This window comes from Acanthochromis polyacanthus, chromosome 14 (assembly GCF_021347895.1).
Source record: "Acanthochromis polyacanthus isolate Apoly-LR-REF ecotype Palm Island chromosome 14, KAUST_Apoly_ChrSc, whole genome shotgun sequence".
Taxonomy (NCBI): domain Eukaryota; kingdom Metazoa; phylum Chordata; class Actinopteri; family Pomacentridae; genus Acanthochromis; species Acanthochromis polyacanthus.
This window is the reverse complement of record NC_067126.1, coordinates 7,002,922-7,018,462: the sequence shown is the minus strand read 5'-3', so window position 1 is coordinate 7,018,462 and position 15,541 is coordinate 7,002,922. Positions and strand designations below refer to the sequence as shown.

At 38.0% G+C, this 15,541-nt stretch overlaps 1 protein-coding gene across 1 annotated transcript in view; it reads right to left on the bottom strand.

Annotated features, from left to right (window-relative positions):
• enox1 (ecto-NOX disulfide-thiol exchanger 1) overlaps positions 1-15,541 on the bottom strand; it is a 168,487-nt gene that overhangs the window by 118,953 nt on the left and 33,993 nt on the right. Inside the window, exon 2 of the mRNA XM_051959456.1 lies at positions 3,182-3,220. The gene's annotated coding sequence lies outside the window, so the exon portion shown is untranslated. The remainder of the gene's footprint in view (positions 1-3,181; positions 3,221-15,541) is intronic.

The window sequence follows — 15,541 nt, the reverse complement described above, 5'->3', positions numbered from 1 at the left end:
GGTAGTGATGCATTTTATATCAAAAAGAAAAGACTTGCTGGAGCTGAAAAATGGGGCAAACGTAAGCAGAGTGGGCAACAGCATCCAGGAGGATGATGGAAAAAGTGAGGAAGCATCCAAGAAAAGATTCTGATGCTGCAGACAGAAGAAGCCTGAAAGAAAACCTTCAATTTATGGCTTCAATATGATTCAGGAGTTGTTGTGTGATTATTATCTGCCAGAAGGGGGAGACAAAAGCTCTGCACTGCAAGTTTGAAGACAAGTTTGCAAATCAGGAGATCGATATATCGGATGGACAAACAAGAACAAAGTCAGAATGAGTAGAAACACCATGAGAGGCTGCAGCTTTTCTTGATGCAACACTTTTTATCTCGTGCACGGAAACCTGCAGTCATGCAAACTATCCAACTATTCCCTTGCAGCACCTCAGGCTTTTCTGACGAATCCTGACCGTGAACTCTTCCAGGCTCTTTAGCTAAAAGCCACATTTGACTCTTGACCTGAGAGACTCCCGCAAAAGCAGCCGAAGCTGACGACAATATGAGTCACATCAGCGCATCAGATTCTAGACAGATTTCCAGTGTTGATGCTCAGATTACTGTAAACTCCTGTCTGGGCTGCAGTCAAACGGGCCTCAACTTCAGTCCGTCTTCATCGCCTCCGTCTGTCGGAGTCCATCAGCAAACAACGGCAGAGCAGAGAGTCAACAAAACAAACAAAAGAAAGAAAACAAAGAAAACAACTCCTCCTCGGATCGTCGTTTCACAGTACTTTACCGGCTTTCTCATCCGAGCAGCTCCTCCTCTGGAAACCTTCAACTCAGGCCAAGAAATAGTTGTTGGTCACAAACACCAAAAGCCAAAGTCTCTGCGCCTCTTTTCATCTCTTTCCACTGCTTTAGCATGAAAATACAAGTTAACCACCGAAATCTGTTCATGACACAGGCCATCTGCAGTGGCATTGACACACATTAGTATGTGGGTTTAGCTGCCATTACAGCATATAGAATAACATTTATGACTTAATATGTTAACTGTGCCCCAAATCAATCAAATAAAAAGAGTGTATTTGCAACTGCAGACAGTAATAAAAAGCTCCTTGTGTCATATTTTAGTACTTTTAACCCTTGAGGCAAGTTATCTTTAATAAGCAGTTACCACAATCACACCTCTCATCAGAGCTACAAGCAGTAAAAACAGCAAAAAATGTTGGATTTTCAGTTTTTTGATCTAATTATCTCGAACTCCTCATGTGTGACATCCCATTCAGTTTCTTAACATCCAGATCACTTTATTCTACATGTGTCATATTAAATAATCTCCAAAACTTACACTATTTGCTTTAAATAGATTCTGTCAAAAAGAAAAAATTCTCGACTCCCTCTCATAACCGTGAAGCTGTTTTTGACTCAGTTGCAACCGACGGTCACAAATTGAAAATTCAGTGAGTTTTCAGCTGAACTGCAGGCAGTGTATGCAGCAAGCAGAGAGATGAGTGTGGAGAAGAGCTGCCAATTGCTAAACATAAATAAATATATAAATCTTGAACAAGAAAAAAGAAACTAATTTTTGGTATGAACGAGAGGAAAAATGGAGATAATTCTCCCAGAGTAATTTTTTTACTTGCTATGAGCTTTTTTAAAAAAGTCAAAAACCCCCTCAAGTGAGCTTTTTTTTTTGTTTGCGAAATTAGATTTTCTTTTATTATTTTAACAGTTTGCGTTGACTTTTTCGATAAGATACTTCAAAGTACACATAAAAAGGCATTTTAGACACGGCTGGTCATGCTGCGTATGTTAATTAGTTCAGCTACAAACAGCACAACAAACTGAGCATCTCAGCGATTAAGCTACAAGAAAGTTTCCCAAAAAGTCTTCTAGTGACCTAAAATTGTGTTTGCTTGTAGTGAAATACAACAAAAGGCACAGAAAAAGCAGTGTTTAAAATAAAACTCTTGTACATGTGGACATGGTCTGACTGCTCAACGTCAGCAGCCTTATATCCATCTTTATTTGCAGAGCTCTGTAATGCAGTTCTGCTCTAAACCTGACACTCAGGTGCTGCAACATCACATTAATGTGACAGTATTAAAGGATGCAGCTACATGGTTTAATACTTCAATCTTATAAAATAACCAAAGAAAGAAACTACACAATGCACACATGAGCAGAACAGGAACAGCCTCATATACGCATTCATTTGCAGAAGTTTTGCCAAAGAAAAAAATGCAGTTCTGCACTAAACCTGACACTCAGGGGCTGCAGCATCACATTACTGTTACAGTTTTAACAGTGAAACAGCAACAACAAAATACAAAAAGAATATGTATTTATGATTCTAGCATCCCAGAGTTCTATAAATGACTGCTAAAGTTTAAGTCATCTGTGAACAGACCTCTGAAAAGGTAACAAGGGATGCGATTTCAATATATGATTTCATCTACCTTTTTAAACTGCGAAAACTAAACTAAAAGCGACATTATTTAATGTTTTAATCCTATAAAATAACCAAAAGAAAGAAACTACATGATGCAGGCATGCACAGAACATGAACAGCCGCACATACATGTTCATCTGCAGAGCTTTGCTGAAAGAAAACGGTGAAGTTCTGCATTAAACCCGACACTCAGGTGCTGCAACATCACGTTTTCTCAGTTTAAGCATTTAAAGAACGCGGCTACATGACTTAACGCTTTAATCTTATGAAATAACCAAAGCAACAAAACTACACAATACACACATGAGCAGAACATGAACAGCCTCACATACGTCTTCATTTGCAGAAGTTTTTGCCACAGAAAATTGCAGTTCTGCACGAAACCTGACACTCAGGTGCTGCCACATCACATTACTGCGATGATTATAACAGCAACAGTGACACAAAACTAGAAAAAATATACATACTTGCTATTCTAGCATCTCAAGAGTTTGCCATTTTCAGAGCTTTTGCCATCAAAACTCTCCAAAGTGCTACAAAGGTGAACAGCTGCACAACAAACCCAGCATTCAAGCTAATAAATGTTTGTACTGGAGGATAATGAGACCACATGATGGTTGGACTACAAACTTGTGAAACGCAACAACAAGGAGGAGCTGTCAGCAGAGATGTGGTCGTTAATGTCAGATTCAGGTACAGCAGACTCTATAAATTAGCATTACAAAAGACAGTCAAGATGAACTCACTGTTGAGCCGCTGCAGCCACCGTTCACGTCCAAACGTCCCTGCAGAAACAGAAAGCAGAGTTCATCATTAGCTTCCTGCATCGGGGCTCTTGGAAATGTCTTAACGAGGTAAATGTGTTTCTGTTGCTCAGATCTGTTCAGGTTTGAACCATGACATCACTTCAGCCCTCCCACCCACCGGGAATGAGAGTCACTAATAAAACCGACGCACGATTTACTGCACACACACACACACACACACACACACACACACACACACACACACACACACACACACACACACACACACACACACACACACACACACACACACACACTGACCTTTCTAAATAAAGGGTAAGAAGCAACACAAACCCACAGGGAAACAAAAGCAGTAAAAGCGACCATGAACAAAGAAGCAACACAAAGAGCCGATAACAGCTCGACAAAACTCAATCACCCCAACGACAGCAATGAATCAGTGCATCAGCCAATCAGAATTAAAGCAAATTACATCATACAGGGTTTATGTTTTGGTATAAAGTGTTCCAGGCTTGTAAAGTGTCACTAACAGATCATACAGAACCAAATAACTTGCTGCTGAATTCAACTATGTGATCATTTAACGTATTAAAGGTGTGTGAACTTAAAGAAAACAGTCAAAAGTGACCACTTTGTGCGTCTCTATGGTTATTTTGTGTATTTTTGTGGTTGCTCCGTGTCTCTTTATGGTTGTTTTGTGTATTTTTGTGGTTGTTTTGTGTCTCTTTACGATCGTTTTGTGTATTTTTTGTGGTCTTTCTGTGACTATTTTGAGTCTTTTTGTGGTTGCTTTGTGCATTTTCTCAGCCTTTTGTATCTCTTTGTAGTATTTTCATGTCTCTGTGGTATTTTTGTGTTTCTTTGTGGCTGTTTTGTGTATTTTTGTGGTTGTTTTGTGTATTTTTGTGGTCTTCGTGTCTCTGTGGTTGTGTTGTGTATTTTGCGGGGGGGGGTTGTTTTGTGTATTTTTCTCATCTTTTTGTGTGTCTTTGTGGTTGTTTTGTGTATTTTTCTGGTCTCTTTGTGGTTGTTTTGTGTATTTTTGTGGTTGTTTTGTGTATTTTTGTGGTCTTTTTGTGGTTGTTTGTGTATTTTTGTGGTCTTTTTGTGGTAGTTTTGTGTATTTTTGTGGTCTCTGTGGTTGTTTTGTATATTTTTGTGGTTGTTTTGCGTATTTTTGTGGTCTTTTTGTGGTTGTTTTGTGTATTTTTGTGGTTGTTTTGTGTATTTTGTGGTCTTTTTGTGGTTGTTTTGTGTATTTTGTGATCTTTTTGGGATTGTTTTGTGTCTCTGTGTGGTAGTTTTGTGTAGTTTTGTGGTCTTTTAGTGGTATTTTTGTGTCCCTTTGTGGTCTTTTATGTCTCTTTGTGGTTGTTTTGTGTATTTTTGTGATGTTTTTGTGGGTGTTTTGCATCTCTTTGTGGTTGTTTTGTGCATTTTTGTGGTCTTTTAGTGTTATTTTTGTGTCCCTTTGTGGTTGTTTTGTGTCTCTTTGTGGATTTTCTGTCTCATTTTGGTGTTTTATGGTTGTTTAATGAGAGCCGGCATATCATTTTAACAGTAGCTCCACGTTCACAGATGAGCTGAGCCATAATCAGACAGTTATTGTTTAGTGGGCGGTCAGTTCCGCTCACAGCCTGAAAAAATACAAAATTAAGAAATCAGCAAGACTACAACACCATGCAAAGTGATGCAATTTTCTGTTATTTGCTGGATAAACGAGTAAAAAAATTGCAAGAAACTCATTTGAAGGACATTAAAGCATTAAATAAATTGTCGGTAGTGGAGCTCAGTGTGAACAGAAAGTGACTGGCTGCTGTTTAATGTTCAGCCAAGTGAAGAGTACAGTGTGTCAGAGCCAGAGAGGCCCATATGGCATGGAGTGTTCCTCGCCAAAGCAGCCCAGACTGGAATGAACCAGCCCAGCTTCTCTCTGCAGACAGGATGGACCAGGATGTTGTCACCGAGGGGGAATGGACGCCTAGTGGGGTCTGAAAATATCATCAGAAATCCCGAAAAACATGCAAAAATGACGACACTGCAACTGAAATGCTCATAAGTCTTCAATCAATTATATCAGTGACACTCGGAATGAATGGTGGAGAAAAAATTCTGTCTCTTTGTGGTGATTTTGTGTATTTTTTTCATCGTTTTGTGTCTCTTTGTGGTTGTTTTTTGTATTTTTCTCATCTTTTTGTGTCTCTTTGTGGTGATTTTACGTATTTTTCTCATCTTTTTGTGTCTCCTTGTGGTGATTTTGTGTATTTTTCTTGTTGTTTTGTGTCTCTGTGGTTGTTTTGTGTATTTTTCTCCGCTTTTTGTGTCTCTTTGTGGTGGTTTTGTGTATTTTTCTCATGTTTTTGTCTCTCTGTGGTTATTTTGGGTATTTTTCTCATCTTTTTGTGTCTCTTTTTGCTGTTTTATGTATTTTTCTCGTCTTTTGTGTATCTTTGTAGTGATTTGGGGTATTTTTCTCATCTTTTTGTTTCTCCTTGTGGTGATTTTGCCTATTTTTCTCATCTTTTTGTGTCTCTTTGTGCTGTTTTATGTATTTTTCTCGTCTTTTTGTGTCTCTTTGTGGTGGTTTTGTGTCTCTGTGTTTGTTTTTTTGTCTCTTTGAGGTTGTTTTGTGTGTCTTTGTGGTGATTTTGTGTATTTTTCTCCTCTTTTTATGTCTCTTTGTGGTTGTGTGTATTTTTCTGTTCTTTTCATGTCTCTTTGTGATTGTTTTGTGTATACTTCTCATTCTCATCTTATAATATAATCAAAAATCCTGCAAAATGTGCAGAAATGACAAAACTGCACCTGAAATGCTGATAAATCTTTAATAAATTATATCACTGTGACACTCAAAATAAACGGTCTAGAAAAACAAACCACAAACGGAGCAGTAAAATAAGCGTAAAGTGTGGAAATGACACCGTTTACCTGAGCAGCAGGTGAGCTGTTAACCTTCCCTCTCTGTCTTTAAATATCTTTCCTGCTCACATTCCTTTCATTCCTTCATCTCCTGTGTGTGTCTGTTTTATTTATCTCCTTGTTTTCGCTCCCTTATTATCACCTCGACGACGCCAAACTGATTGATATGCAAATGCTGAATAAATCTGCATATCGTTTAACGAGATCACCGTCCCTCTGCTGCGGCGTCTGATTGCACCTGTGAAAATAGGAGTGATATATGTGGATCGTACGGAGAGGAGGGCAGTTTTACCTTGTTGGTGACCTGAGATTAGAAGGCTTGGTAATTTATTCGTGTTTCTTCTAATTAGTGGCTTTAAAGAGCCCATTTTCTGCATATTTACAGGTTTATTTTTGTCATTTCGGGGTCTACTACAATATGTTTACATGCTTTCATCCTGAAGAAACACCTCATTTTTGATCATTTTGCATTTTCCCGCAGCACATCCTTTAATCATCTGTTTATAACGCTCAAATTTAGCTCCTGTCTGTTCAAGGAAGAAGCTAAATCTGCTCTGATTGGTCAACTGGATCGATGTGTACAGTGACCAGAAGCAGAAGCAACTCTAGTGAGGAAATAATGGTGGAACGAAAAGGAGGACGTTGCTCATTCTTTGTTTACAGGCCAAGCTAGGCTAGCTGTTAGCTAGGCGCTATGCTAACGTGCTACCTGATGACATCGATAGGTAGCAGAAAAAAGCCTGGACTTCATATGAGATGTTGCAGGCAGATAAGAAGCTGCGTTTTAGGCTAGCTGCTAGCTAGGCGCTATGCTAACGTGCTACCTGATGACATCGATAGGTAGCAGAAAAAAGCCTGGACTTCATATGAGGTGTTGCAGGCAGATAAGAAGCTGCGTTTTAGGCTAGCTGCTAGCTAGGCGCTATGCTAACGTGCTACCTGATGACATCGATAGGTAGCAGAAAAAAGCCTGGACTTCATATGAGGTGTTGCAGGCAGATAAGAAGCTGCGTTTTAGGCTAGCTGCTAGCTAGGCGCTATGCTAACGTGCTACCTGATGACATCGATAGGTAGCAGAAAAAAGCCTGGACTTCATATGAGATGTTGCAGGCAGATAAGAAGCTGCGTTTTAGGCTAGCTGCTAGCTAGGCGCTATGCTAACGTGCTACCTGATGACATCGATAGGTAGCAGAAAAAAGCCTGGACTTCATATGAGGTGTTGCAGGCAGATAAGAAGCTGCGTCTTCTGAGACAAAATAACTCCTTTTGGGGTTGAATTTGCAGACAGAATCACAAAAACACGACTGATAAGCTGTCAACGGAATAACTTGTTTTTTGTTTTTGTGTGACTGTTTTTACTGCAAACTTTTTTTCTACCTATTTTTGGTCCCGGAGTTCTATAAATGGCTGCTAAAATTAAAAATTAAAAATTTTGAATATATTATTTCATAATAGACCCTTTATTTGTTTACAAACATTGTGACGTTTTTTGTGGGCGGGGCTTATGCTGGAAGCAAAAGCGGAGTGAGAAGTCAAGCAGGACTGGGAGTATATAGTTTGCGCTGGGAGTTTGCCCTGCAAACTCGAGCATTTTTAACCCATTAAACTTCAGTGTACCACTGGCGGTACACCTACTAATTTGCATAGGAATTTAAAGAATGTCCGAAGGCTGCAAACGCGATTATACAAACACTATACGCCGATGGAAAGCTTAGATTCTCATGAATCCGCCGGTATAAACCACTTTCAGATGTGATTACCACAGTGGGTAATATAAACACACTTGTCCGACAAACAACGAATATCCATCCATCCTTTCTCTGTACACGGCTTTAACGCACACAGCGCGACTCACATTTCCGGGTTCATTATTACACACAGATAAAAATATTCCACAAAAAACGGCCATAATCCAACCTTGGACATCCAGACGACACAAGCCAGTAAAATACTTTGTCCAAAACATGTCTTGAAGTCGGTATATAATTCACGAATCAGTTGTTTTCAAGGAAATGCACCTCACGATGCGCGTCCAAATTCCCTGTATTTCTCGTCATATTTAACGGGTTATTGTTTTTGATTGTATTTTTTTCTGTGTCTTGTTGTGTCCTTGTTCTTATGGTGTGTGTATTTGAACCCAGTGTCTGGAATAAAGCTGAACTGAATTGAATTGAATTGAATATTTTTTATTTACAAATAGAATATTAGCGATTTTTTGTACTGAAAACGGCTGGAATTGACTGCAGCTGATCGTCTCTGTCCAGTCTTTTCGCCTCAGTGCATTTAACCACAACTGTCTTCGTTCCCTCTGAGCACGAGTGTTCGGTGGAATCCTATAAAACTTTAATTTGCGTTCGCCGATGTCATTCCTCCTATTCTGGCATCCAAAAACACAGCAGGACGACATTTTAGAAAAGTTCATAGAGCCTAGTCCCTCAGTCTTTCGCCTTTCGGTCACGGCCACGGGCTTCCTCTTTTGCCTCCAGCTAAAGCTGTGACGTCATTCGTGACGTGAGTCATTAAAGGGTCTATACAGCTGCATCTACTTGATAAACACTATCATTCAAAAGCTTGGGGTCACTAAGAAATGTCTTTGTTTTTGAAAGAAAAGCATTTTTTAAGTGAAGATGACATTAAATTAATGATAAATACAGTCTAGACATTATTAATGTGCTAAATGACTATTCTAGCTGGAAACGGCAGATTGTTAATGGAGTATCTCCATAGGGGTACAGAGGAACATTTCCAGCAACCATCACTCCTGTGTTCTAATGCTACATTGTGTTAGCTAATGGTGTTGAAAGGCTCATTGATGATTAGAAAACCGTTGTGCAGTTATGTTAGCACATGGATAAAAGTGGGAGTTCTCATGGAAAACATGGAATTGTCTGAGTGACCAGAAACTTTTGAATTGCAGTTTAAATGCAGATTTAAAGGACACAGTTTCGTTATTTAAGGTTTTATTCCGATCAAACTAACAAAAGAAAGAATTGCACGACGCACACACATCATAATCACCAAACAGCATGAGCTCTATTAACTGGTTCTATTTCTAGCCTTCTTTCCAGTCTAGTCCATTTGTAAAGTGTTTAGCAGCAGTCGAGGATTTAAATCCGAGCAGTCTGACGATGCGGCCCCTTCATAATTACTGGATTTAAACGGCAGCAGACATGAGAGCTTCGAATCCACAAACCTCGTTAATAACTTTAATAAAAACACACTGACTTCCTGCTGCAGAATGAAACGTTTGTCTGAACAAACTCCAGAGTGTCCAGAACAAACCTGCAGCATTTCTATTCGTCAGGCAGCGCCGGCGTCACAACGCTGCTGCAGCTAAACACTAATTGTGTGTTTTGTGTGCGTTTCGTCTCCGTGGCCTCTGCTTTGCGTTGATCAATCACGGCGAGGCGAGGTGATGTTCCTTCATCCACCTACTGGCTCCATCGTGTTCCTGCGAGGCCTCGAATAAATCACCGTTAATGACACCGAGACGAAGAGCGAGGAAGAGGAGAGCTGTTTGGTTAAATATTCTGTTCAGCTTGTTGCTTTTGGAGAGTTTAGCAGGAATTCACCTGCCAGCAGCAAAATGGTTGGAAAACCTGCAGCAGCTGAGCGATTTTCTGATTTTCAGTTTTGTTTGTGCGTTCTTGTTATATTTAATAGCAGATATTAACCAGTGAAATCAAAGAAAAAATTATAAAACTTACATATTTATTGTGAAAAAACTGTAAATACTCTTTGTTTTATTTGGTTATTCCTTCTTTTACAATACTTGACTGTAAAAATACACAGTTTTTGCTGTATTTAAAGAAAAAAACGATGTATACTAGAGACTAAACTTTCATTAAATAATATTTTTTCAAATGTCACTAGACAGACTCATCTTGTTTTGTTAAATTACAAATCATAGTCAATTATATTACAGAAAGCGCATTCATTTGCAGGATTATTGTCAATAAAACAGGCCCAAACTGTAAATGGTAATTTTAAAAAATAATTTTACAGCATATAAATCAGCTAAAAATATCATTATTTTATAGAGTATTTCTGTTTTTTTTAAAAGGAAAAATTATGCTTTTGATTTAAAAATGTCATAGAATTTTTTTGACTGTTCAGTTTTTTCCTGTTTTGTTAAATTATATATAATAGGTAGTGGAATTACAGGAAAAAATGTATTAATTTACATGTTAACTATAAAATAAACAAAAAAAATAAAAATGTACATACATATTTTTGCTGATTTAAATATAGTTTTTTAAAAAATATTTTACAAATTTGTAAAAAAATAAAAATAAATGAATAAAAATCCAGATTTTTGAAATAGACATTAATTTTTGTTTTGTTTTTTTCGCTTTAACTTTATTTTCTCTGATTATACTTGATATTATCTATAATTTCACAAAACAGGAAAAATGTGTAAACTAACAATACTTTTCAATACTTAATATGCATATTTTTTTCCTACAAACAATGCAAAAAAAAATATCTGTAAAAACAATTATAATAATAATCTAATTTTAAAACAAATGATCCTTGATGAAAATGCAGATCATTCATAGTTTTGACCTTTTTTTTAATTTTTTTTATAATAGACCCATTTACTGTTGGTAAATAAAGAGGGCTGCGCGCGCACCCTGGCAACAGAAGTATGCCGGCTCGCAGTGGCTTGTCAAGCCATGCGGGTGCATTATTAGTAAAAGATCGCGAAAAATACTTTAAAAAAACTCACTTTAACAAATGGCAAGAGGCTCCCACATCCCTGTACACTTACCAAATGGGACTGTGATGTTAGTAAGTGGCCTGATATTTATTTATATTTAGTTGACAAACCTAGCATGTACACTAGTTTTGTATTTTGATGTCTGAAATCCTACCCAGCCAAAGCCAAGGGCAGACGACTACGATGTATGAGGCATGGGTGATCATCAACAAAGTGGAGAACTACATACACACAGCAAACTGTACCTGTATGGCGGCGACTCCAGCCGCTTTATTATTTGTGTCCCCCTGTCACAACAGTCTTTTATTAGTGGCTCTAATCATGTGGGAACCGACAGCTCGTCAGTATATTTTGCGCTGATTTCACTTTATTTGCCACAACAGAGCACACGCGTGCATTGTTGATGGTATCCTCCTTCCAATCCACTCCCGTGATAGCCTGGAGCCACAGCCGCCTTCGATTGCTCTGAAACGGCCGAGAGCCTATTAGCATGCGGTAGAACTTATGTCCCTCTTGAGTATTTCGGTTCGTACAACCAAAAACACAACAACTGCATGATGCCGACAGTTCATCGTTAGCTTTTAGTTTTGCCGTGTGGTGCGAATAATGCCAGGTAAATGATATGAAGCGTTACTTCTGTTGCCATGATGCGCACGCAGCTTGTTGATGACGTAGGCTCTAATGGGGTCTATAACCATGTAGATAAACACAGTTTTTCTGTGATTTCACTACTTATTGTTTGTAATGTAGCAAAACAGGAATCATCTGTACAGTAACTGTTGAAGAACTATATAGCTACACCACTTTTCATCCTGTAATATTTGTTTCAAATAACATCAAATATCAATAACAGATGATGCGTTTTGCTGGTTTAAATCCAGTTGTTTTGCTCCATGCTACATGTGAAGCTACATCCAGTAGCCGACTAGCTTAGCTTAGCATAGACTCTGTAAACTGTGAGTCTGTGCAGGAGGTAAATGAAGCATCTTTTTCCTGACAAACAGCTGCAGGGAGCCGTGTTTAAACTGTTCAAGCCGTCGTGTTAATCAGCAGCGGCTCGTCTAATCTGTGCTTTCAGTGAGATAAACAGGAGAAGCTGCTAAGACGTGTTTCCTGTTAGCTCTCTGCTAATCAGCGATGGAGATAGAAAGATTCATTAGTTTTGCTCCCAGAACCTCCTTCATGAAGCCCGAACAGTGAAAAGCGGGTTTAAGTTGCGGAAAATGTCTCCGATCGAGGTTTTCCTGCAGCACAATGAGGACGGGCAGAGTGTGTGATTGGATGTGAAGTGCAGAGAGAGGCCGGCTTGGTGTGTAAGTGGAAAACCAAACGCCCCGCTACTCTCACTTTACCGCACTCAGCTGCTTTCAATTCCAAAGAAACGACCGGTTCGGAGGCTTGAACTCGTACGAATGTGCAGCAGGTTTCATGTGAATGTGACGTAATGGAGAAAACAAACCTGTAAAATCCTCCCAGAATGATGAAAACTAATAATACAGCTGCTCTGTGTCTGTTTTTATTGTTCTTTAGCGTTTTTGTGGTTGCTTTGTGTCTCTTTACAGTCATTCTGTGTCACCTGCCAGAGGTTTTATGTTTTTTTGTGGTTGTTTTGTTCTCTTTTGTAATTAACTCGTATCTCTTTGTTGTCATTTTGCATCTTTGTGTAATAATTTGGTTTTAATTTGAAGTCATTGTGCATCATGTTGCAGGATTCTACTCGTGTTGTCTGTATTATCACTTTGCATCACTTTCTTGTCATTTCACTCGTCTGTTTTGTCCTTTTTGGCAGTCTTTATTGTCATGTTGTCTCTATTTCTGGTAATTTTGCATTTCTCTTGCATCTCTGTGTCATTTGTTGTCACTTTATAGTTACTTTGTATGTCCCTTAAGGATTTTTTCCTCATTTCTTTGTTGTCATTTCGCATGTCTCTACAGTCATTGTGCGTGTCCCTTTAGTCAAATTTTCAGTTTTTGTGGTTGTTTTGCGTCTCTTTATGATAATTCTGTGTCACCTGGAAGAGGTTTTTATGTCTTTATGTGGTTGTTTTGTGTTCCTTTGTAACTAATTCTTGTCTCTTTGTGGTTGTTTTGCATATTTGTGTAATAATTGTGTTTCTATTTGAGGTCATTCTGCGGCTTTTTGCAGCTCTCGAGTCATGTGTCATCTCTGCCATCACTTTGTTGTTATTTTGTGTGTCTCCATAGTGATACTTGTCTGTTTTGTCTGTTTTTTTCTCTTTGTGGTAATTTTGCATCTTTATGCACGTCTCTGTAGTCATTTTGTCTCGCTTTCAGATCATTTTGCATATTTTGTAATTATTTTTTTTGCATGTCTATGTTGCCAATTTGAAACTCTTTGAAATCATTTTGCATCATTTTATTATTATTATTAATCATATTGTACGTCCCTGTAGGCATTGTACTTGTCCGTTCTGTCATTTTTTGGCTCGATTTGTGGTTGTTCTGCATCTTTTTGCATGTCTCTCTAGTCTCTTTTCACCTCCACAGTCATTTTGTGTTTCTCATCATTTTGCATGTCTCTATAGTTGTTTTTAGTTAGTTTAAGTGCCCCTTTAGTCAGTTTTTGGTCCTTGTGGTTGTTTAATGTCACCTGGCAGAGATTTTTTATGTCTTTATGTGGTTGATTTGTGTTCCTTTGTAATTAACTCGTGTCTCTTTGTGGTCGTTTTGCATCTTTGTGTAATCATTCTGCATCTTTTTGCAGCGCTCTCTAATTACTTTATATCTCTGTCATCACTTTGTTGTTATTTTTTAGCTCTCTGTAGTCATTTTACTTGTCTGTTTTGTCATTTTTGGCTCTGTTTGTAGCCATTTTGCCTCTCTTTGTGATAATTCTGCATCTTTGTGCATGTCTCTGTTGTCATTTCGTCTCTTTGAGATCATTTTGCATATTTATGATTATTTTTCCACGTTGATGTTGTCAGTTTGCAACTCTTTGAAATCATTTTGCATCTGTCTCTGGTCATTCTGCATCTTTTTTGCACATCTTTTGAGTTATTTTTTATCTCTCTTTCTGGCCATTTTGCATCTCTGTAATGATTTTGCATGTCAGTGTTGTCAGTTGTCAACTCTTTGAAATCATTCTTATCTCTCTGTGGTCATTCTACAACTTTTTGCACGTCTCTCTAGTCATTTATTGTCACTGTCATCATTTTGCATCTTTTTCCGTCACTTTGTTGTCATATTGAATGTCCCTGTAGGCATTTTACTTGTCTCTTTTGACATTTTGGCTCTCTTTGTTGTCATTTTGTCTATTTGTGGTAATTTTGTGTCTAATTATTTTGTCAGGCTTTCTCTTTGTGGTCATTCTGCATCTCTGTAGTCATTTTTATCTCTCTGTCTGTCTATGTCATCATTTTGCATCACTTTGTTGTCATTTTACATGTCCCTTTAGTTAATTTATTTGCTCTTTGTTCCTCATTTTCTGTCCTTTAATTTATTGTGCACGTCTCTGTAGTCGTGTTGCATCACTTTGTAGTCATGTTACATTAATTTGTTGTCATGTTGCAGATCTCTTTAGTCACACTGTCTCTTTTTGAGGTAATTTTGCATCTAATTATTGTGCATGTCTGTAGTCATTTTACATGACGTTACTAAATATATATGTCTCTGTATTAATTTTGCACCTCTTTGTTGTCACTTTGCATGTTCGTATAGTCATTATACATGCCCCTTTACTGTTATTTTCTCTCTTTGTCATCACTTTGCAGCACTTTGTTGTCATATTACACATCTCTGTAGTCGTTATAGATTTCCCCTTGAGTCATTTTGTCTGTCTGTTTGGTCCTTTCATGTCTTTTTATTTATTTTGCACCTCTTCGTATTCATACTGCATGTCTCTTTAGTCATTTTGTCTCTTTTTGTGGTCATTTTGTGTCTAATTTTGCATGTCAGTGTTGTCATTTTGCAACAATTTGAAATAATTTTGCATCTCTCTTGGGTCATTCTGCGTCTTTTTGCACATCTCTTGAGTTATTTTTTTCTCTTTGACTCCATTTTGCATGTGTTTAATTATATGGCATGTCTATGTCGTCATTTTGCGTCTCTTTGCGATCATTTTGTTTCTCTTTATGGTCATTCTGCATCTTTTTTGCACATCTCTTTGCTCACGTTGTATCTGTTTGTAGTTACTTTGCATCTCTTAAGTTGTAATCTTCCATTTCTCCGGTCATTTATCGTCTCTTTATGGTCATTTTGCATCATTTTACTTGTCTGTGTTGTCATAGTACGTGTCCTGTTTTCTTTCTCTCTTTGTGGTGATTTTGCATTTCTCTTCAGTCATTTTTGTGCGTTCCTTTGTTGTCATTTTGTGTGAATTTATTGTTAATCTTGCAAATAATGTTGCATCTCCTCGTAGTCATTCTGTGAGTCCTTGTCCTTGCTTTGCATCACTTTTGAGACTTTTTTTATGGTCATTTTGCACCCGTTTACAGTTATTTCATTTCTCCTTGTGGTCAGTTTGTGTCACAGTTTTGAGTCTGTTTGTTGTTATTTTGCGTCTCTTTGTCGTCTTACATGTTGAGCCTTTGTTTCTGTTCAACTGAGCTTCCAATAATTGACCTTCCACCTTTCCTGACCTGTCCCCTGAGCTGTTCATTGATCCACCTGCGACTGTAATTTAGAGCTTTTTGCACTGCAGCTTGAAGAAAAACAGACAAAAACAAACAAATCCATCATCG